Source organism: Microtus oregoni, unplaced genomic scaffold, assembly GCF_018167655.1.
Source record: "Microtus oregoni isolate MIOR12 unplaced genomic scaffold, Mior012 000107F_ref0000227, whole genome shotgun sequence".
NCBI lineage: Eukaryota > Metazoa > Chordata > Mammalia > Rodentia > Cricetidae > Microtus > Microtus oregoni.
The window spans coordinates 1160848-1184864 of NW_024544725.1; the positions used below are offsets into that span (position 1 = coordinate 1160848).

Consider the following 24017-nt stretch of genomic DNA (forward strand, 5'->3'; position numbering starts at 1 on the left):
TGTGCCTTTAAATGAGTGAACACATCTGAAAACTTTACTTCTTCATGCTTCAAAATAGGAATTACAGTAGTAATTAACAACTACAGGTTAAATAAAAATATCTTGCATATATCATTTTCTAAATGTATATTACTTATAAAAGCCAATGTATTTCATTGTGACATTTTTATACATGCACATAACATAGTTTGGTAATAATCATCCCATTATCATTTCATAATCCCATGCTCATTTTATCACCTTTCCTATCCTTAATAGTCTGTGTTTAATTTTTATGTTCATTTGTATGTATGTGTGTGTTTGTTAGTTTGGATAAATCAAGAAATCCATCATCCATTTCTTTTACATTTTACAATATAATAGAGTGAAACATTCTCTTATAATATTCTATATTTCTTTGATGTCTGTTGTAAAGCTTCTGTGCTTACTTCTAATTATGTTAATTTGGATCTCCTCTTTCTTTCTTTTAGTTGGGCCAGGTATCTGTTGATCTTTGTTATCTTCTCAAAGAACTAGATCTTACATTTATTGATTCTTTTCGTTGCTATCTTCATTTTTATTTTATCAGGTTTTTTTGGGGTTGACTTTTATTGTTTCTTGCCCTCCACTGTTCTTGGTTTCTATGTGCTTTTCCAAATTCTTGAGATGCATCATTAAGACATTTATTTGTGTTCTTTTTGATTTTTTTATGTAGGCACTTTAGGGTTGTAAACTTCACTCTTAGAACTGCTTTTAATGTGTCCCAGAGATTTTACTGTATTGTTGAATTGCATTTTCATTTTTATTTAGTTCCATGGATATTTTTACTTCTCAAACCCATTCGCCATTCAGTGACTAGCTGTTTAATGTCTGTGAGTAAACTAGAGATTAGTTTACTGTTGATTTTAAATTTTATTTGACAATGGTCAGATAGGACACATGGGATTATTTTTATTTTATTTACTAAATGTTTTGTGTCCCAGCATGTACTCAGTTTTATATTTTTGGTTGTGAGTCTAGTCTTTAACGGCTGAGCGGTCTGGTCCTTAGTTTATTTCTCAGCAACCACATGGTGTCTCACAACCTTCTGTAATGAGATCTGGTGCCCTCTTGTGGAGAAACCTGATCAGTCAACTTCATCAACAGACCATAAAACCCAATATGAACAAGTTTGAGAGAACCGCCATATACAGGCTGTTGATGCATGCTTCCGCATTGCCAGGGCGTAAATTTCACTCATTCATTAATTATATCTCTCCAGCCCAGCATGTATTCAATTTTATAGAAGCTTTTATATGCTGTTGAGTAGTATGTATATTCTGTAGTGTTTGGGTGGAATGTTATTTATAGATCTGCTAGGTCCATTTGATGGAAAAATATTGTTTAATTCTGAGGTTTCTCTATTTCTTTGTCTAGATGACCTATCTATGGGGAAACTGAGGTATTGAAATCACTGATTACTATTGGATTTTTGATAGTCTGTGCATTTAATTTCATTAGTATACTTTTTATGAAGTTGGGTGCACTAGGATTTGAGGCAAATATGTTATGTATTGTGATATTTTCCCTATTACATGATTAATTGATACTTGTCAATAATGGCAGGTTCTTCTTTGTCTCTTTTGATTAGTTTTAGTTTGAAGTCTTTTTGTCAGATAATCAGATGGTAATTTTTGCTTGCTTCTTGATCCCATTTGCTTGCAATACATTTTTTCATATTTCATTTTAAGGTAGTCCTTATCATTAAAGCTGAATTTCTCAGAAATGTGTTCATCTTCCCTAGCAATTAGGGAAATGTAAATCAAAACAATTTTGAGATTTCATCTCACCTCAGACAGAATGACAAAGATCAACAAAACAACTGACAAATGCTGGAGAAAATGTGGGGAAAAAGGAACCTTCATTAACTGTTCATGGGTCTTAAAACTTCTTCAGCCACTCTGAAACACCGTGTGGAGAATGCCCCAAAAGCTAAATAAAGCTGTAACATATGATCCATACTACTCCTCAGCATATTCAGGAATTGGCACCCTACTCCACAGATACTTGGTCAGAAATGTCCATTGTTGTCTTAGTCACATAGCCAGAGAATGAAACAACCTAAATGTCTCTCAAGAGAGAAAAGGAGAATGAAAATGGTATTATATACACAATGTAATACTATTAATTTGTAAAGAAAAATGGAATCATAAAAGTTCTAGGTCAATGGATGGCCCTAGCAGAGATTGTATTGAATAAGGTGACATGGAAACTCAAATGCCCTGTGTTCTTTCTTATCCATAGTTCCTAGCTCCAAATCTGCAGATGGGAGTATAAAACATGAAGCAACTACAGAAACCAGGAAATTATACAGAGACCAATGATGGGAGTAGCTTAGGGGAGAATTAGCAAGATACAAGAGTTATGAATTAGGAAGCAGAAAAATGGGAGGGGTCTCCAACTGCGAAGGAGGGAGGTTAGCACCGAAGAGAAAGTACAGGAATAAATAGCATCAAGGTTATTCAATAAAGCATCAAGGAAGCATAGTATTTTATAGTTATCTAAATTACATACAATGTATAAAAGTATGTGTGCACACATAAATGCATATTCATACATATGTGTGTGTGTGTGTTGAGCACACACACATTTTTGAGGAAGTTAAGCCACTTGGGCTGACAATGCTTCTAATAAGAAACATAGACTAACAAAAATCATATTACTAGGCACAAGAAACCTCCTTTCAAATGATTAGACAGTGTACTCCAGATGATTCCCCAGACAGTATAAACTATTGCTATAGCCCTTGATTGCATCTTAAGGATTGAGGATGAGGCCCTATTGCTTAAGATACCATACACTTAGGACACTGGAGTCAGATAATTTGAGCTGATTTGACCTAGAAGCCTCTGCGGTGGTCTAGCTCCCATGGTTTCAGAAAATAGATGCAAGCTGCCAAAGGAGGGAAACAAATAGTTCAACCTAGCTGTAACACCTATGAATCGCAACGATGAGAATGGCAAAATATTCATAAGGTTGCAATAAGTGGCAGTCATAGGTTAGTAGTAAACAACAGTTGTCTAATTGGATTTAAGACCCACTCAACAAGAGGGAAGCTCAGCGTTGGAAAACTAGCCAAGCTATTACCCTTTATCAACAGAGCCCCTCTTTACAACAAATGATGACCATTATAGAAAACCACAACTAAACACAATGAAGATCCTAACCCCAATGGATACATCTATATCACAATTCCTGTATCTCAGGATCAGGGGACATTGTAAGAAGAGGGAGCAGAATGACTGCAACAGTCAGAGTACAAAAAAAAAAAAAAAAAAAACAAACAAAAACAAAAACACCCCCAAAAACCTGATTTAACATATTGAATTTGCATATAATGTATGTATTTGTGCATGTGCATGCATGAACTTACACACGGATATCTATGTATACATGTATGTAACAATTATCATAGAAAGAGAGGCTTTCAGCTTGGGAGTTGAGGGGGAAATGGAAACTGTTGGAAGAATGGTATCTGAGAAAGTCTGAAGGGAAGAAATGAAGGAGAAAAAACTGATGTACTTATCTTTCAATTAAAAAGATAATTTAAAATATACAAAACAGTTGATAGTAATACAACACTGGTAATACAACAATGGTCTTACACGTTGGACTCTGCTATTATAAGTCCATTCAGAAAATGCTAGCAAGCCTGTAGGAATAATTATCAAATAGGACCAATTTCAGAACATTTTTCATCAATTCTTTTGATTCAATGTTTTCCAAAATCAGCCACAGGAAGATAAGTCTGTTCTTACACTATTTGGAAATTCAAATTCTGAAATAAGCTAACTTCATTATCTCACTATTTGAAGCTTAATTTGTTTATGATATTTGAAGTTTAAATATCATATGAATAATTCTAATTCTCTCTATATGCACATAATATAAAATACCTACCAAGCAATTCATTACAATTTTATGTTATGAGAAAATTTTATAAAATCTCAGCACCTAAAAGAAACAAAGATTCTATCATTAAAACTATAAAGTTCCTGGGATTTTGTGCATCTTAGCATGTAAAGTGACACACATGATAGTTGCATAAATTTGTTCAGACATGTTTGTTTGTGTAACAAAACAAGCAAAAAAAGAAAAATACTATTTTTTGGTAAAGTTTATTTAACAGTTAAGGCTCAGGCAACCTGTTCTAATAATAAGCTTCAGTAGAAGTAGGGGATGGAGACAACCGTCGAAGCCTTAACACCTCTAGAGAATAAAGCTTTACTCAACAGGACTACTAAATGTAGTAGATCGAACACCAAACTTCATTTCCACAAATTAGAAGCTGTTCAAGAAAATGCCTCTGGGGTCTTCTCAAGTTAAAATAAACAAGAAAACCTACCCTCTTCAGTGGTAGTTTATTGCCTAAAAATTTGCTACAGTAACTGTTCTGACATGACTGGTAACAAATAACCTATATGAAGTAGCCCATACAGTATGATATAATTTCCTGCCGTTTATCAAGGGAAATGTGCATACAAAGAAGGAGCCAATCATTTTATCACGTGGGTGGGAACACCCATGCATTATACACAGGCTCACTAACGATTTTTTAAAAATATCTGATTGATGTGGCAGCTTAGAAACCAATTGTATCCTTGTAGCTTCAAGTTGCAAAAATCAATTTTATACTGATTTAACAGATTGCTTTGGCGTGGGAGAAACAGAGCAATCAATGGTGACGTCAGCAGCCTCTTTGTCATGCAGGCCTAATGGAGTTGCCTATAATCAGTCTGAAACAAGGAGCAGCCACTGCTGCCAATATTCGCAATGGATGTTCAGTTTCTATGGTGCTGAAACGATCTCAAATAAACAAAGGAAAGAAACGTGGGGTTTAAAATAAAACTAAAAATAAAGTATATATCCTGAAAACAGGAGACATTTACAGCACAAGCATGACTCAGATTTATAGGTTTCAAATATCATAGAAAAGCAAGTTTGAATTGCTCAGAAGTCCTCACAGCAAAATAGCAGAGCTGGAGGTAGAGCGCTAGTGGGATATCATGCAAAGAGACAAATTTCAATCATTAGTACTTGGGAGGATTAAATGTTTAAGGCGGGACTCATGTGTAATAATAACAGCTAGAAACAAAAAGGAGAAGGAGTAAATTATTTTTACATCAAGTTCTTGGCAAAATTCACTCACTGTATTTGTAACACATCAACAAATGGGGAAGAAAATAGAAGCACTCATCCATTCACAATTTTGTTTATGTTGAAATTACTTGGTATATACTATTTCTGAAGGTTTTGCAAAAATGAACAATGAAAGGCTGTAACTGTTCAGTAATGAGAGAACTGGCTAGATCTTACTTCCCTTCCATATTCTTCCCAAAGCACAGCTTCAAAACACTGCATTGAATTTATAAAGGTTTTCTTCTGAGAATCCTAAGTCATGTCAGGTTTAGTATCACATCTCTTCACTTCCTTTAAGGTATCTACAGGAAAGTTGTAAAAAGTGGAAGGAAGAAAAAACTGATTTTTTTGTAAACATAGCGAGCTTATACCATCCGTACAAGTAATCATAAGAATCTTATAAAAGATAGCCTGAAATTCAACTCGTGTGCATATATCTCAAAAAAGTGAAGTTGTATTTTATTGAAAATACACATATTTTCCACATATTTTCTCAGATAATGTGACCTTCTGGAGAGTAGCTAATTAGAATAAGTAAATATCCAAGAACTTAATCAGAAAGAATGCTGTTTGTTGATGGTCAATATCATTTTAATCTTGTTTGATTATATGAACTCAGAAGATTATATAAATTCTAAAACCCACTAATTTTAACTTATGAGCAGAAAGACCAATCTAATTTTGCCTACTTAGGAACACATGGATGCCTATATCACAAGCAAGGCACCATACTGAATATATGAAAGATGCCAGCCATGCCTTCTTGCTTGAAGCAGCCCTTACTCTAATAGTAGGGTTGAAACATGCATGCACACAAATAATAACGGAGCAAGAGACTGGAGACAGATAGGAGGCTATTAAAACACTGCAACAACTCATTTATTTTTAAAAATCTAGATGAAATATGAACTATTATGGTTAGCAGTAGAATTAGAAAAGAATAAGCAAATATGAAAGCTGTTTCAGAAATAGACATGGCAACTAATTTTACTTGATGGATAAGAAAAGAAAGTTACAGTGACTTTCAAGTTCCCTGTTTGGGTTACTAGGAGAAAGATATTGATAGAAACAAATAGTTCAAGAGGATGGGTAGACTCATTAGAGGAATGGGAACATTTGATTTAAAGTATGATGAATATCTAAAAGAAATATCTCTATATTTAATATTCCAAAGCAATGATCTTTAAATATTGTGTATTGTTTATAAACTTTGCATGTGGGCTCCACAAATTAATGTATCAATCTAATCATATATGTATACATACATGTACATATATATATATATCAAAAAATGTTAATGATGACTTAAAAGTAACTAGGTGTACTACACTAGTTTCATTCCGACAATTCAATAGATTGTTTTGCTAGTCCATATGAGACAACCTACATGACCTCTTTCCAATTTGACTTATAAGAAATACTGATTTTGGGAGCTCAGTCCAGTGCTCCTGTGTGGGTCACTGTCTGGATCTCTATCCATCACCAGATGAAGATTCTATGATGATATGCAAGATATTCGTCAGTATTGCTCTAGGATAGGGTCATTTCAAGTTCCCAATCCTCAGCTGCCCAAGGAACTAACTGGGAACCTCATCTTGGGCACTAGGGAGCCCCTCTAGGGTCAAGTCGCTTGCCCACCCTAAAGTGGCTCCCAAGGTCCCAAGGAGGAGCAGAAGGAGGGAGAACATGAGCAAAGAATTCGGGACCACGAGGCGTGCATCCACCCACTGAGAGAGAGGAGCTGATCTACGGGGAGCTCACCAAGGCCAGCTGGACTGTGACCGAAAAAGCATGGGATAAAACCGGACTCTCTGAACATGGCGAACAATGAGGGCTGATGAGACACCAAGGACAATGGCAGGGGGTTTTGACCCTACTTAATGTGCTGGCTTTGTGGGAGCCTAGCCAGTTTGGATGTTCACCTTCCTAGATATGGACGGAGAGGACCTAGGACTTAACACAGGGCAGGGAACCCGGACTGCTCTGTGGACTGGAGAGGGAGGGGGAGAGGAGTGGTGGGAGGGGGAGAAGGGTGGGAGGAGGGGGAGAAGGGTGGGAGGAGGGGGAGAAGGGTGGGAGGAGGGGAAGGGAAATGGGAGGCTGGGAGGAGGTGGAAACTTGTTTTTTGTTTATGTTTTTCTTCTTCTTTTCGCAATAAAAAAAAAGAAATACTGATTTTTCTAACCCAAATTAATGATAAGGAATTTATATTATAGGAAATATAACATAATACTTTGCTATTGAATGATGAACTATATGTTTATGTGTGCATATTTGTATTTAAATGTCCAGTATTAACTTATTAATAATGTCTTGGCATCAGTTGGAAAGATAAGAAGAATCTGATAAACTACACTGTGTTCACATGTCCACCCTTTATTTAGGAAATGTTAAAAATTAAAATTCCTTTCAAAAGGCTAAAAAATAGAACAGTAGGAAGTGAATCCCTGTTGAGTAATATTCCTCTTTATTTTTAAGCCTTCTTTTATAAGAAGGCTTCGGGAGTTTGGGGCGTATCTCATCTTAACCATCACAATATGATTTACTAGACACTATCCATGTTTACAGAAACTGAAACTTAGCATGTAGGTCCCACAAATAATAAATGATTTTTCCAAGGTCACCTAGTTAGTATGTGTTTGAATATAAGTTTTGACGTTGGGTTATTGTCTTTTTATTACAGCATAATTGTCATAAATGTTTTGGCTTCCTCTGTTTTTCAGGATTGAACCAATTTTATGAATATGGGCTTTTAAATTTTTTACCTGGTCTCTAACACAAACTCCCAGGAAGGAAAAAGTTCTCTTTTGAAACGAATAGGGAAAGGTGAGACTAATATTTTTTTCTTCTTGTCCACCTTCTCTCCTAACAGATCAACATCATATTCTCTCAACACTTCTGTCTGTTGTACTGACTTGTGGTTAAGTTTTGTATTTAAAATGTCTGCTTCTGAAACAGGAGTTCCATCAATTTGACTTTAAATTCTATTTCTGAGGATTGTTATTATAGTAAAGGTAATCTGAAGACTGGGGGCTTGTGATTTATCTTTGTTAACTCCAGATAACATAAACAGGCAAGGCAGAGACCATTTAATCTTCAATAAGATAGCATGGGTTCAGAGACACAAGTCAGGCCAAACTAACCTCATTTCCGTTTTGGAAGTGTAAATAATCCTACAGGATCGTATGAATGCCTTCTAGCTAGACTATCTGAATTGAACAATATACAATGTCCCTGTTGTTAAGAGAGAAAATAGCATTTATAGTTGGGAGACAACGCATTTTCACCTAATTGTTAACAACAGAATGACAGTGGGAATTTATAAGGCACTCTTTCTTTATTCCCATCCTGAGCAGGGTCACAACTGAAAACAGAAAAAGAGTCCTTTTGAAATTGTCGGATGACAAAACTGGAAAGGAAAGCAAACTGGTTTGATACTTGTTTGAAAGGAAGGGTAAATATTACCACAAACTTTTTTTAAAGAAACAAAACAAAATATATTAATTTAGTTTCAAAAATTAAGTATATAACGGGACTTGCCTTAACAACAATACACGATTGCATTTATAAGACATCATTGAAAAGATTCTTGCTGATCATGAGCACAACATAACAAAAGTGAATGGTGGTTACTAAAAAAAAAAAAAAAAGAAAACACCATGCTGGAGTTATGGGTCATAGATAGACTATTTACCTAGAATGCTACATAAGCCTTATCTTTGATTCCCAGTACAACATAAAGCAGATGTGGGGTTGCTTGCTTATAATCCCAGCACTTGGGAAGTGGAAACAGGAGAATTAAGAGTTTAAGACCAGACTGGCTACACAGCAATTTTGTAGCCAGTCAGAGGTTTTAAAGACACTGTCTCAAGAAATGAATAATGGAACAAACAAATAAATAGTATAAAAAAATCACAGCCACAAAGTAAAACAAAAAGTCAACACAATTTAAAGCAATGCTAATTTCATTTAAAACACTATAACATTCAAATGGCACTGTAACACTTTTCTGTACGTACATACTACATGAATTAGGGGGTTTGGTATAGCACACGCTTGAAGAAGAGTACTGGCAAACTTGTAATTAAAGGAGAGCATAGAAGCTTCTAATATATGAGCTTTCAAATGTTTTAAAGCCTTTAGCATACTGACTATATTTTTCCATTTTGATGGAAATTTGATGACATATTAAATTATCAATTAATACATTTACTGTGTTTTCATTTACTGAAGCATGAGACCTAAGTGAGGTATTATAATGAAATTTCTACATGGATGTCATTTACTGATTTCCATGATGTACTTTTTGTGCTTTCTGGTACTGACTCTGTTTTTATGCTGTCATTTAGTTTTCAACAATAACGACATATTTCAGGAGCTAGAGCAAGTCAAAGCTAGGCAAGCTTCCAAATTGCTTTTACTTTTGAGGTTGGATTTCACTATGTAGCTTAGCTTGGTATTGAACTCCTGGCAATCTTTCTGCCTCAGCCTCCCATGTTTGAGGTACTGTCATCATGCCTGGCTCAAAGGCAATTTGCAATTTACTGGACTCCAAATAAGCAAAACTACTATTGTATTTGTATTGATATTAGAGGGCCTTCATACAAGTATAGAGCAGGAGGATTTGGATTGGGTAGAATCCGCCCTCAGACACCTAAGTTCAATAAATTGCCTGGCAACAAGGTCACCCCTCACAGCTTGAATAATTAAGGAAAATAGGAAAATCATTCCATGTCTTCAGTGTTTCAAGTTTTGGGTTTAGGGTATAACCAGACAAATCTGAGAGTGAAAGCAGTTATTTATAGGTCAGCCGGATAGTGTACCCATGAAAGAGAGGAAGAACAAAGTTGTTCTTAGCTGCTGTGCCTTGAAGCAAAGGTAAGGGTGGTTTCAGAAGGAAACATATATTTTTCTGCTATTTAGAATTAGTTGGTGAAATGCTTTCTTCACTCTTCATGCCCCAACAAAGTACCTGCAAGTTCAGATCTATAGAGATCAGTCACACTTGTCTTGGAGAGAAAATGCCCATTTTCCAGCTCACATTAACAATCAGAGTAGAACTCAGAGAAAGTGATTTGAAAAGGTTATCCACTCAGTCTGAGTCACCAAGGTTTTGGGTGCCAAATCTGATGCTGTCTAGAAACAAATAGTAACCAGAGCACCAGTGGCTGGCTGTAAAGAGAAGGGAGTCTTGTGGTTCTCACTAGGTATAAGACTCACTGTTTAACGCTAATACTTTGCAGCAGAAATACCCAGGAGTTTAATGATGTTAGCAGAAAAAAAATGGACATAGTATTTATTTGAGAGCTACTGCCTTCCATGAGGAGGCTGTGGGTTTGATCCCCAACACTGATTAAAAATACAAGGTAATAGCTGTGCTTGGAAAAGGAGAAGAGGCTAGCTACTAAAGAAGGCAAATTTGAATTCGAAAGAGTAGCTTAGTTATAATGAGCCACATTAGCCCAAGTCCCCAGTAACAATCAGTAATAAGGTAGTTTTTCCCTCTGAGGTTTCCATGCCTGTTGTGAGAACATTTGAAAAGCTACTCACCACAGAGAAGCTGGTCCTTCACATTCATCCAGAGGCTGCCAGCCTGCTGCAGTTAAAGCGCACAGGACCAAGAAGCAGGAGCCCTGGTTTTGGAGTTCCACGTCTGCCACTTGGTGATCTTGTAAGTTTCTTTACCTCTAGCACCAGATCTAACCACCTCACAGAAGTACTGGAAGAACCTAGTGAAATCACAGACCTGGAGGCACTTTGCAAAGCATAGAGCACTGCAGAAGTGTGAGGGATGATTATCCAAACAGCTTTCATGCCAAACCTTCTGGTATCACCCTGAAGGCCTTCTCAGCTTTGGCACAGATTTCTCAATTCCCTGATTGCTCCCTCCAAGCCATATCTGGCTTGGGAGCAAGTGCCCTAGCCCTCCCTTTCCTTGCCAGCTTCCTCCTTAATGGATGCAGCTGAATATAGTTATTCTTCATCTGCTCTAGGCTATCCTGGAGAGGCCCAGTTTTTCTCGGGGAAAAAGGGCTTTACCTTTTAACAAATACCAACAACTCTTCAGAAATAACCTATCAGTGATAGGTGTGAGACAGGGGAGAAAAAAATTGGAGCAATCTTCAGCTTCGGGGAAGAAATAATCGATTTGAGTGAGACTTGCTCAAGGAGCTCTGAGTGCTCAGAACCAAAATGCATGCATGTACACACACATGCGCGCGCTCACACACACACACACACACACACACACACACACACACAGAGAGAGAGAGAGAGAGAGAGAGAGAGAGAGAGACAGGCACACATGTATACACATACAAATCCTTAAGGATTTCACAGTCCACGTACTACAGCAACAAGAAATCTTACCTGAATGCTGCTTTCTGCTTCTAAGCCTGCGCTGGCCACTCTGCCTGCCTTCTCTCTACCACCTGTGAAGATTCTAATTCAGTGCTGCCCATTTATACCCTTCTGGGAGTGGCAGGACTCCAGGAATCTCTGTCCTCACCAATCACAAGTGAGAACTTCTCAGTCTTTGGCCATGTCTAATTTAACCCTGTCTATGTAGACATTATATCAGTGTTGTCAGCTTCCTAACTGGGAGGCCGACGTGGCCTCAAAATTAAGGAGCTTCTGTCTTCTGCTTGCTGTGGAGAAATTGTACCTGGTTTCCTTAGTTCTCACAGACAATTTGGTGTGCCAGTGAGGCAGAAAGAATATTCTGGTGAGCAAGTCTTACTCATAGGCAATATGCAGATAATAGGGAAGAAGAAATCAACGGCTGCAGAACAAAGGGCTCAAGACACAAAGGGGAAATCTAAGGTCAGAGACTGGTTCATTTGTTAAAATGGAGAGAACGGGATATAGACAGAGTTAAAATAGGCAGTGGGCTTAATGCTTCCTGATCCATGCTTGGCATAAAAACACATACCAAAGCAGGGTCCTAACAAGCAAGCAGAACGTAGTGACTTGTCATCCAAACTGGCATGGACAGAAATGGAGTCTGAAGATAAGACCTGAGCAAAACTGAAGGCAAAAATTGAGCCCAGGAGGATGCTCTCAGCTCCAATACATCCCCAAAGTACTGCTATAAGAGAAGCCATTGTATTTTTGAAATTCTTATGTTGTAAAGTACAGTTTTCCTCAACTTGATTGGTATGAAAATGCAAAATTAAAAAAGAAAATAAAAAGACATCAGAACTGAAGTTGCAGTATGCAAATACTGAGGACAACATTAAGTCTAACTAAATCTTTCAGAGTTGCAGACCAAAGTGTCTCAATTCACGTTCAGTCCTGGAGGTAGGACTGGAGGCCAAATTAGTTCTCCTTTTCTCATTTTTATGTTCTCTACAGCTGTTTCATCTCTTAAAATTTATTCCAAATCTAGGGTTATTTGTTACAGAATGTACCCCAAGACCTGAATTTGCATGTCAAATAAAAGAAGTATACTTTGCTTTTATTCCTACAACATGAAAATAGTGACACAAGGTGATACAGGGAAAAATAATATTAATACTCTGCTTATAATGCAGTGCCAAAATGATTCCCACCACAGTACCTGGGGCTCATACAAGCTCCAAGGCAGCAGTTCTCAGCATGTAGGAGTGGAACGGCCCTTTCACAGGGGTCACCTAAGACCACCAGAAACCCCAGATTTTTACATTATGATTCTTACAGTAGCAAAATTAGTTATGAAGTAGCAACATAATAATTCGTGGTTGGGGGTCACCACAACACAAAGAAATTGTATTAAAGGGTCACAGCATTAGGAAGGTTGAGAACCACTGCTCTAAAGCATGCTTCTCATTCATAAAAGCTAGAAGCAGCACTATTCACCATGAAAATGGAAGAGATGAATGGCACTGGCATAATAGGGCCCAGGTGGTAGCAAATATTGTGCCAAGGGCTGAAGGTATGAAATGGTGACCAGATGTTGAAAGAGACTGTGTAGAACATCACAGGAAAAGAACTAAATGTGTTCTCAAGTGTCTCCATTTAAAATAAAATTCACATGATTTTTTTCCTTTTGAGATGGCATGGTGCCTGCTTAGCACAGACTCTGGCACATAGTAAGCATTCAACAAATTGTTGCAATTGAATGAATCATAAATTATACACAAAAACAGCCAGACAAAACTTTCCAAGCTCTTTAATTACAGCTTGTGAAAGGTGCAAAGTTGTAGTAAAATTCTTCATATATAAAATCAGTTACTATAAGAAGTAATAAAGGCCTCACTTTGCTACAAGTATCTTCTTAGGTGTGATGGGTAAAACTATCCAAGACACAGAATCATGGACAGTGGGAAAGAGGAAGACAACTGACTGAAGGTAGAAAGGAATAAAAATGCTGAAACTGGAAGAGAACTATCCTTCACCTTGTTAATGTATTAATAAACTTTTTTGTAAATAGTGATAACTAAGAATAAAAATGAGAGTTTGGGATCTCAGTAGCACAGTGCTTCCCTAATACGGACAAGACCATAACTGTGATTCCCAATAACAAGATGAATGAATGAGATTGATAGTCTTATTTCTACTGTCAATAATTGTTAGTATTTCATTCAGTTTAATTTCTATTATATATATAGTATCCTAATACTTTATTACTATGTCACATGAAAAGAAGACAGCAGGGTGTATGTGTTCTCCTAAGTTAATGTAAGGCTGGTTTTTGAGGTAAGCAAGGTCCAAAGAAGTAGAAGTCTGAAAGTTGGCACACACAAAAAATCATAGACAAACCAATTGAATTAGTGTTCAGGATATAGCTGTACTGGTATAAATCACAGCTAGAAAAAAAATTAAAAAACCTTTAGGTGGGAGCCAAGGCGATGTCTTAGCGGGTAAGAGCACTTGCCATCAAGTCATATGAACTGAGTTCATTCCCTGAGACCCACATATTGGAAGGAGAGGACTGACTCTTGCAGAATAAATAAATATAACACAAAATTTTAAAACAGAATTCTGTAAGTGAACTTGGTTGGCTATTACTGGAGAGCTGGGGAGAAAAGTGGCAGTCTCCATCCTATCTCTGTTCATCTGCTTCTTTCCATGCAGATGAAACAGTCATTACTTGGAGGTCTCCTGAAGCTCAGTGTTCATTTTTGGGACCCATTTTCTTTCTTATTTCCTCAAGTTTGCTGTCTTTTCCATTCTGGTTTCTCGACTCGGCTGTTTTACTCTGTTTCTACCCTTTTTGCCCAACTCTCCAACCACCTTTTCTTGTTCTTTCCGGAATATGATAAGAACATGGAGCTACTGAAAATCATTTTTTTCTAAAGTCATTTAAATTGAATATATCAGGGTGTCCTTGGCTTATTGTTTATTTGTAATCCTACAAGTACCAAGCTGACAATAAAAATTGCAGAGAAATGAAACCAACTTCAAATATTGAAAAACAATATCTACCTATGTGTGTAATATTTTTGCTAATTTTAAAGTTATTTTACCCTACTCAAATTATAAAATTTGGACACTTGGTGATTTTTATGTGAGTTTTTCCATTTTATTATCTATTCTAAGATTGTACTATGTATCAATTAATCATTATACTTGTGTTGAAGAAGATTTTAATGACTCTTAAAAAGAAGAAATATCACTAAACCAGAAGTTTTACCATAAATTCTAATCTGTTTGCCATTTCATTCTGGTATAGCCTTGAAAAAGTGGTTTGTCTTCCTCAGCATAAGAACAATAATAGTAATAGTAAATATATTATTTGTTGTATTATATGCAGGGAGTACTTTAGGAAGCATATTATAATATTTATAAACTATTGCAATGTAAAAGCTATTATAATAATAATCATATTATAGATCTAAATTTTAAAGAGGTTGAAGAATTGCTCACTGTTGAGAATTGAAGTCCAAGCAGCTAATCAATGTCAGGTCTAGAATTCAAGTCTGTCTGATTCCAGAGATTACTCTTAACTCCTAGGAAATAATACAGGCTTATAGTATGTTATTGAATTTTATTTTCCTCATTTATAAAAATAAAGAGTTTCTCATGTGGATGCCTAGGTTTTCTTTCATTTCTAACAGATTAATGATCTAATATGAAGCAACAGTATGATCTAGGCTATGGGCTGACATAGCAATAAGAGCAATATGCTGGGAATAAACTTTTCCCTTTATATCATGTGGAAATTGTCTCATAAAACTATGTCTTTCCTAATGATTTTGAGAAGGAAAAATGTATAATATTAACAAGGTTCTGAGTTATAGGCCGATTCGGGGGGGGGGGGGGTCCGGCATTTCTATTAGGAAAGAAAATATTTGAGAGAAAGGTTCATTTTCTCAGTTCATGATTCTATGTTAGGCAAGACAAAATAGACATTCTCTTCTAAATATGGAAGAGAAAAATCCCTGAGCCTATTGGTAACCAATAACAATGAAGCAAAAGCCTCTGAACTTGCTAAGGAGATTTCATAGAGGCTTGACTTTCAAGGAGGAAAGACTTTGTATATTAATTTCAGTGTCATAAATAACAAATTACAAGCAGGGAGTAATATTCCAGAAGAGAAGTACATGCCTCTGGTTGACATACCAAAAAGGCATGGAGCACTAGTGAGGCCAAGAGTTATTCCGGGAGTTATTTTCCCTCCACATTCTCTCCCTTTAAGATCTTGCCCACTGCTGTTAGCTTCAGCTATCACATCTGTGTGGATGACTCCCAAATTTATATCTGAAGTCCTATCCTATCACACTAGCTCCAAATCTGTATCTCAGCTGCCCCTTGTACAATTTCACACCGACATTTTGACGCCACTTCAAACCCTGGAAATGCCAAACCCAATTGATTTATCTTTTGCTTAAAGTCAGTTCCTCATAAAGTGAGGCAGGCATGTTACAATCTATAAGGGCAAGTACAAATATAAAGTACTACTGTTTCTGTTTTTCTGTTATGGATTTCTGAAAACAGGTTTTGTGTGTGTGTGTGTGTGTGTGTGTGTGTGTGTGTGTGTGTGTGTATTCCAGGCTGGCCTGCAACTTTTACTCTCCTGTGACAGCTTCCTGAGTGATGTAATAAATACTGTGCTACAATTCATGGGTTATGTTATTATTTTTACTGACTGTCAATGATAACACTGCTATTCTAGGAATCTAAGCATGAGACTTCAGAGAAAGTGTCCAAATCTAAGTAAATCTAGATTTACTATCTAAATCTAGTAGTCTTCCTTTGTGAGATCTTTATATGCTAAACAGCGTGAATCACTGATGAATCTTCGATCCATATTCTTCCCTTACTTTAATGAGTACATATTTGTAAATCACTTGACACATGGTGATCAAAACCTTTCTGACAAGATCAGGCATGATGGCATATATGTGTAATTCCAGTACTTGGGAGGCGATGGTAGTGGGATCAAGGGAAGCATGAACTTCATGAGACCCTGTCTTAAAAATATTAGATGTACTTTCAAGTACCAGACATCTCTACTTAGATGTTTTTCTGTTACCTAAGTCCCCAAAGTGTCCTTAATTAAACCAGTTTCCTTTGCTAAATCAGTTTTTTTTCTGGCTTCTCAATATTAATTGTTAAACACCACAGTCAATTCAGTCACATAAGAAAACAATCTAAGGATAACTGTGGAAATAGAGCTCAGTAGTAGAGTGCACATGCATAATACCCTGGGTTTATTTGTAGTAGCAAAATTAGTCATCATCATCATCCCTAGAAGGGAGTTGCCTCAGAATTTCTTTCTTTGTCTTAACACCTACATCTAGTATCCTCTGAGCCACCAGCTCATGCCTAGATTTAAATTTGGTTTGACAAGTTACTACCTGATGTTGGTCAAATTTTTAAACCTTTTGAGCCATGATTTCTTCCTTTGTAAAATGGTGATGACATACTTCTTTCATGAGGTTGCTTTCTGCAATAAATAGAATTATTGTGTGTACAGTTCTGATAACAAAGTAACTCTCAAAAATATATTCCCTCTCTTCACCTCACAATTGGATTACAAATAGCTTCTTTTCTCTATTTCATTTATCTCTGCCATAGTCTGTATTTCCTTTCTTCTACTGATTTAAGTTTAGCGTGGTCTCGTTTAAATTCCTTAAAGTGTAAAGTTAGGCTATTAATTTGAGATTTTTTTTTAAATAGAGCCTCACTGTGCTACCCAAGCTGATGTCAAACTCTGCAATTTTTGACCCTCCCAGGTAGCTTAGAGGACAGATGGGAGACATTGCCATGACTCCCTTTCTCGATTTTGTAATATAGTAATTTATAAGTACAAATTTCTCTCTGAGTACAATTGTCCCAAAATTTTATACTTGTGGAATGCTGTTTTACATTTTTATTATTCTTAATAAAGTATTTTTGAATTTCCAAATTGAGTTATTGCTTGACCCATGATGTTTTTTAAATGTTTGCTTTATAATTGTGAATTGTTTCATATCAATGTATTTATAAATTTTTAAATTTGATTTTTCTCTTAGTTTTACAACTATTTTAACTGATTTTAATATAAACAGTTGCTTGCATTGTTAGTTGAATGGATTATCTTTACATCCTTTCACTTTCAATCTACTTGTGTTTTTATAACTAAAGTAAGTATCTGACTAGATATAAGGGTGCATGCATGTGATCCTAGCATTCAGAAAGCAGAAACAGTACAATTGTCATAAATTTTAGGATAGCCTGGAATAAATGGTGATTTTCAGGCAATCCAGGGCTACAGAATGAAAAGTGTCTTGTAAGTATCATACAGATGGATCACAGATTTTTTTTGTCTTTATGCCAATACCTGTCTTTTAATTGTTTGATCCATTTACAGATAAACCTTAGCAAGATTTAGGAAGTTCTGTCATTTTGGTATTTTAAAATATATTTTTATCTATTCCTTAAGAATTTCATATATGTATATACTGTATTTTGACTGTATCTCTCCCACATTACCTCCTCCTACTCCTCCTAAAAGCCTCAAATCATGATTCCCTCCCAACTTCATGTCCTGTTTTTTATAATCTTCTAAGTCCAATTAGTGCTGTCCATATGTGTATGGGTTTGGGGAAGTTCTAGAGCATGAACAAACTATTGGGGGGTACATGCCTTAAGAAAACTAACACTCCCTTCCCCTTTATTTAAGCCAGTCTTGTGTGTGTGTTCCTATTATATTATATTTTGTCTTTGCTTAATATTTTCTAGTATACCCTTTTCAATTCCTCTTCATTTTCTTTTTTGTATATGTTACAGTTATTTTAGTAGTTACCATGGGGATTATAGTTAACATACTAAATTTATAATAAACTAGTTTGAATTGATACCAAATTAAGATAGAAAACTGAACTTTAGCAATGCTCTACTCCATTTCTAGCTCCTGTCCAGCTCTATCTCCATCCTTTTCCCTTACATGAATTTGACTTTTGTATGTATTTCATCTTTCTGTATAGACTCTTTAACTTTTATTGTGATTCCCACTTGCATTTGTCTTTTAAATTGTATGCGGAACTTACAAATAAGTAAGACTTACAAATAAACTATAATTCTAACTTATGTTTGCCTGTACAGTTAAATGTATCAGAGATCTCTCTTCTGTACTATTTTAAGTTGTTTCTTTTTGTTTTAGTTTAAAGCATTTCCTTTGTCGCTTCCTGGATGGACTATGTATGTGTCCACCATCCTGTATAGTCATTTAGCTTTCACGTATCTCAGGATGCCTCAGTATGTTTCACTTTAGAAAGACAGTTTTCCAAGCATATTATTTTCAGTTAAACTATGAGTCAGCAATACCATTTCTAGGTATATAACCGAGGGGGTTTAAAGCAATATCTTTGACAGAAATCTTCATAATGCCAGAGAAAAATTAAGGAAAAATCATATTTGAATAGTAACAAGCTAAAAGGAAAAAGGATCTCAATAAAATTTGTAAAATTAAATTAATTAAATAGAAAAATTCTATTATAACCATATTGAGTGCCGAGAACAATGACAAAGAAATCCTTAAAGAGAAAATGATACAGAGGAATAACAGAGATGATCTAGCAAGTATACAATAAAAGAGAAAAATGTGTACAAATGGAATAGAGCACTAGATACATTAACAACCAAAATTCCTAATCTAATGCTAGAATTTGATTTGTAAATCTAGAGACTATATTCTGTATTTCAAGTAAATTTTATATATTAATTGAAAAAGTAGAATCTTAATTGCATCATTGAATGTTAAAGAGGACAGGTAAAAACAGAAAACAAGTCCTGTACACAGAAAAAAAATACTGTCTGACATTAGATATGTTGCATCCCTTCAGATACAGCTAATATCAGAAGGCAAAAGAGAAGTATCTATAAAAGTACAAAACACAGAGTGAATCAAAAGTACTAGCTAAGTTGTTTGATGATGTAAATTTCAGTATTAGCAGCAGTAGTCATGTGGTGTGAGTATGACCCTTTATGATATATGTGTATAGGAATGTGTGCTGCTGTGCACATGGATGGAGGTGAAAGGGCAGTTTGTGGAGTTATTTCTTTCCTTCCACATTTACATGCCTTCCAGGGATGGAACTCAGCATGTCAGATTTTTACAGCAAATGCCCACTGAACCATCTCACTGCCAATTTCTTTCTTCCTTCTCTCCCTCCATCCTTACTTTCTTACTACTCTTACTTCTTGTTTTGTACCTTTCTTTCTTCCTTTCATTTTGTTTGTTTGAGACAGTCTTGCTATGTGATCCAGACTGGCCTCAAAAAAAAAAAAATCACTGTACCCATTGCTCAACTGGTTAACTTCTGGACTGGTAGATGAAAATCCATGCACTTGATTTAATAGATATTTTAAAGCCTGAAATAATTCAAAATAAATGGCAACCCTGAATCCTCCTTGGGGGAGAAAAAACAATTACTAAATGGTAAAATATATTATTAAAATAGTTATTGATGAATGACTAACCAACAGAAAAGAAGATGTCAACTATAGAGAAAGGATTGGTAGTAAATATTTAGTCTGTTTAATCATAGCCTCAATAATAAATTATAGGGCTTAAGGTTATACATTAAGCTACAAAGGTAACATAACTTGATAAAATTGTAAATAATATGTATTGTGATTACTTGTGCATATATATGTATAACTTAAGGAAGTGTGAAAATATCACAGAATCATAAAATAGTGGAAGAAAGCACAAAACATAAGAGTATTTTTTCATATTTTAAGGCATCGAGATATATTATTTGAAACTGAAGCATAAAATTAGTAACTCATGATTATAAAATCTGCTTTTAATCCTATGTTTTTGCTTTAGCTATTTGTCAGACATTCCTAACTCCCCAATTAATGTATGATTATTATGAAGGTCACCAATTTCCACAAAGGAAGAAAGTGTATTAGAAGACTAGAGGTAAGAGCTGTAGAATTCCAATTAAAGATCAGTCGTGTACCAACAAACTCTATTACTACACAGTAGTCCCTAAAACATTATAGTCTTACCAGGACCTATAAAACAAATGTAGATATTAAAAGTCTGACTCCCTTGAGACTTGGGTGCATTAATCAGATAAATAAATCACCTTTAAGTAGCACTGAAGTGCATTAAGAAGGTGAATTCAGATTTCCTTACTGTGACCAGGAGTGGAAAGAAAGTCATTTTAAGAGAATGGCTAAGAGTACAATGATTAAAGAGTAGTTATAGATAAACTCTAAGGCAGGGGTAAAAACTGGATGAGGGCAGATGACCAAGGGTACACAGACAACGTATATCATCACAGGGCAAAGTTCTTTGGAAGCTTCCAGAGCAGTAAACTGTGAGTTAAGTCCTGGCTCTACTGCAGTTTTAGTAGCTACGTGACTTTAAACACATCGTTTAACCTCTAAACTCTAGAGGGCTCTACCTTCTGAGCACTATGATTGGTTATTCTCGATCGTTTTTACATTGCTGAGGCGCTGATACTCAGAATCCCTCTCTTCCAGGACAGGCTGCAATCAGAAAAAGTCTTCTATCCAGGATAACTAGATATAACGTTTCCATTCACAGCCTTTGCCAAGGCCGTGAAACTGGCAAGGCTTCTGATTAAAACCCTTCTATCTTCCCGGTTCCGAAACTGGAAACTCTGCCACTCTCTTACTTGGATGGACACTCCTGGTCCTGCTGTTTGCTTCAATTCTTCTTCTAATCCTCTACCAACTAATCTAAAGTCCTTTAAAGATTGGCTGATAAAAGCGCAAATGCCGTAGGAGGGGCATAGATTAGAGAAGCATTTACGGGGAGGAGAAGTTTTAACCTAGTGGGATTATGTAGGCAAAGGAAATAGTCCAGTTTACTGGACACATGGGGTAGATTTCTGGGAGAAAGGCTTTAGCAAGTTTAGATTAGGAGCAAATTGTGGGGACTTTGTTCCACAGGGTTGATGCTTTTAAAATTAACTAGTTTGACAATGAGGAGGTTTTGAAAGTTTTGTCCAGGTGGTGATATGAACAGAATGAAGTGCTGTTCTCTAAAAGCTCCAGTTAAAATGTAAATCGTATTCCCAGAGAAGGTAATGCTTTTGTTCATTAACACTTATTAACACCAACACCTTAGAGAAACTTATTATCAAAGAGCAAGGTGCCTTAAGGGACTGGATCACAGGCTTGGGACAAAGTAATATTGATTATAAAGGAAAAAGGAGCAGCTCAGTGCCTAGGGTAGGAAGACAAGAACATTTCTGTTGGTGGCAGACCTCTACTTTAGTGTTAGACTTATGTTTGAAAAACAAGTAAATAACGAATTATAGTTACTTAGCCTCATCTTTCCCATAGCCTCCTTTGAATCATCTACAATGAGAATAATGCCTGCTCTGTCTAAAATATATTTGGGATAAAAGACAAGACAAAAAAGGTAAAATGAGATGGCCGGTTTTACAGCATGTTGCTAGTGACAGAATGCTAGAATAGTATAAGTGTTATAGCTTGCTTTTCAATCTCACAGTACCTGGCAGAGAGTTGGGCACTTTGTAAAATGTATTAAAGTTCAAATTAGTTACTGTATTTAATATATTTTATAATATAATTAAGAGCTAAAAAATCTCTTATGCAGCAAATATCAAAATAAGAAAAACAGTCAGTCATCAATGTAACTTAGATTTCAGAAGATAAAAGAATGCTTAAGAGATGGAACAATTATTTACCTTTACTTTTGCAATAGATCTGAAAGGTATCTAATAACTAATATCCATTTTTTGTTTTTATACTACCATTGCTGAATAAATAAATATAGGCTCAGAGGGCTGTGAAATTAACTTTAAATAAGTGACTGGGCATGCTTTGCTTATTAAAATAATTTATTGCCTTTTTTGGGTTGAGGTTTTGGTGTTTTAAGACAAGGTTTGCTTTGTGACCCTGGCTGTCCTGGAACTTGCTCTGTATAGCAGGTTGGCCTCAAACTCAGCGGTCTGCCTGCCTCCTAAAAAACTGGGATTAAAGGCATGTGCCATTACCGCCCAGCTTTGTCTGTAGTTTTTAATGCTAGAAGTGGTAAATTAATTTGCCCAAAATACTTTTTATCAAGAGTATTCATTTCACCATACCTGGTATATTTTAGCTGAAACTATATCACCACTTGATGATTTTTGTCAAATTTTAATGAGGACATAAAATCTAAAAATTTAAAAATAGAGTCTAGTTTTCAAGCAAAATCTAACAGGTCCTAGCATTAGACATTGTAAAGTGCCCTGATGGTGTCTGGTGCTGTAGTAGATTTGTAATTATTTTCTTCTTTGTCTTCCTCTTGCTTGTTAGCTTCCTTAACTATAGCTCAGCCTGTTTGAGCACTCCAAACTTCATAAAATGCTCTCAAATTGACATAAATCAATGAAAATACATAGGACTAAAGGAAGAAATGAGATTGACCTATGGAACACTCAGTTCTCAGAAAATCACGTAATACATTTTGAGTCTACAGACTAGGTACTAGTCCTGTGTAGATACTGCTTTTACTTAGTCACTTTCTGCTTCCAAGCCACAGTTTCTCTCTATGAAAATAAATGTTAGTAGAATATATTGAAGACATCTTCTACCTCCATCAATTGAATTTCCATGTGTGAGACTATGTGATAAAATTATGTCCATTGCACATAGTGAGTGATATCAAAAAGCACAGAAATGTGTCGGTGCTGGCCCTCATAATTTCATTATTTTAAAGAGAACTCGAGGCAAAATAACAAGGAGGAAAAGCCATTTGACCAAGTATTCACTCAGTTTGTTGGATTGGGACTTATTTTTTGGTCTTTAAAGACAAGGTTTCCCTCAGTAGCTATGGAAGTCACTCTGTAGACCAGGCTGACCTCAACCTCACAGAAATGTGCCTACCTCTGCCTCCCAAGTGCTGGGATTAAAGGAATGTGCCACCACAGCCCAGCAGATTGGGACATTTTTAAAGTGCACTAAACCTTTCAAAACACTTGGTATTTAAGTCTGTCACAACCCACAGAGCAAGTCACACATAATAGCACATGCTTATAATCCAAACACCGAGGAAGCTGAGGCTGGAAGATCTTGAATGCTGTGCCAGCCTGGGCTATATCGTAAGACAAAGTGTAAAAAGAAAGTGTAGCTCTGAGATCAGTGTCGTAGGAGTTGGTGGACGCTTTATTATAATGCATTTTTCAGAGCTCCATTCTAGACTCACCGAGGAAAAAAACACTAGCAAAGGTGGAAAACGGGAATTTGTACATTAACTAGTTAGCTCCTTAGTGCAATTCTAATGCTTTGACTACAATCCAGCACTTGCTGCAGGAGTGTGAGCGAGAGGATATTTATTCAGGGCACTCTGGATTTGAAAACAAGAGACCTGCTTGCAGAACAACATATGAAATAAATGTGTAAGTAACAGCTGGACATGATAGCATACTAGTGCTTATGAGGCAGTGTCAGAGGATTTATGGAAGTTT

The 24017-nt window shown here is 36.0% G+C and overlaps 1 protein-coding gene across 1 annotated transcript in view; it reads right to left on the bottom strand.

Moving 5' to 3' along the window:
* The window catches only part of LOC121443466 (ribosomal protein S6 kinase alpha-6-like), a 160084-nt gene extending 149319 nt beyond the window's left edge, over positions 1 to 10765 (bottom strand). The window contains 1 exon segment of the mRNA XM_041645216.1: positions 10708 to 10765. The gene's annotated coding sequence lies outside the window, so the exon portion shown is untranslated.
* Between the last annotated feature and the right edge of the window lie 13252 nt (positions 10766 to 24017).